Raw genomic sequence first — 1,149 nt, 5'->3', positions numbered from 1 at the left:
AGGTACAGTGTGCTGGTTTTATATACAATTTGAAATATTTTCACCAAACTGGTTGATATAGCTTTCATGCATTTTTCTAGCTATTGTGTTAAGACATTTATATTCTGTATTTAGAAAGATTCATATGTACCCTGGTAAGATGGACCATAGGTGTGGTCCCACCACCCATTCTCTCCCTCTCCTCCCCTCCCTCTCCCCCATCCCCATATTCTTGGGCTATAATTGGGCTATAGCTTTTGTATGAAAGCTATCAACTAGTTTCATTGTAGGGCTCAATACATTGGATACTTTCTCTTCCAATCCTGAGATACTTTGTTAAGAAGAATATGTTCCAGCTCCATCTAGGCAAACATGAAGGAGGTAAAGTCTCCATCTTTCTTTAAGGCTGCATAATATTTCTTGGTATACATATACCACAATTTATTGATCCATTCATGGATCAATGGGCACTTGGGCTTCTTCCATGATTTAGCAATTATGAATTGGGCTGCAATAAACATTTTGGTACAAATATTTTTGTTGTAATGTGATTTTGGTCTTCTGGATATATACTTAGCAGAGGAACTGCAGGATCAAATGGCAGGTCTATTTTTAGTTCTCTAAGTGTTCTCCAAACATCTTTCCAAAGGGACGTATTAGTTTACATTCCCACCAGCAGTGTAGTATTTCCCTTTCTCCACATCCATGCCAGTATCTCTGGGTTTGGGATTTTATGATGTGGGCTAATCTTACTGGAGCTACGTGATATCTCAAAGTAGTTATTATTTGCATTTCTCTGATGATTAATGATAATGAGTATTTTTTCATATGTCTGTAGGCCATGTGCCTGCCTTCTTCAAAGAACTTTCTCTTCAAGTCCCTTGCCCATTCTGAGATGGGATCACTTGTTCTTTTCTTGCTAATATGCTTGAATTCTCTGTGGATTCTGGTTATTAAACCTTTGTCAGAGATATAACCTGCAAATATCTTATCCCATTTTGAGGGCTGTCTGCTTGCTTTACTTATAGTGTTCTTGGCTGTACAGAAGATTTTAGTTTGATCAGGTCTCAGTAGTGTATTTTTGATGTTGCTTTGATTGCCCAAGGGGTCCTCCTCATAAAATTTTCACCCTGGCCGATTTCTTCAAGTGTTTTCCCTACACTTTCTTCT

This window comes from Otolemur garnettii, unplaced genomic scaffold, assembly GCF_000181295.1.
Source record: "Otolemur garnettii isolate 467f Iridium unplaced genomic scaffold, OtoGar3 scaffold00002, whole genome shotgun sequence".
NCBI lineage: Eukaryota > Metazoa > Chordata > Mammalia > Primates > Galagidae > Otolemur > Otolemur garnettii.
The sequence above is the reverse complement of the archived record's forward strand: the minus strand, read 5'-3'. Positions refer to the sequence as shown.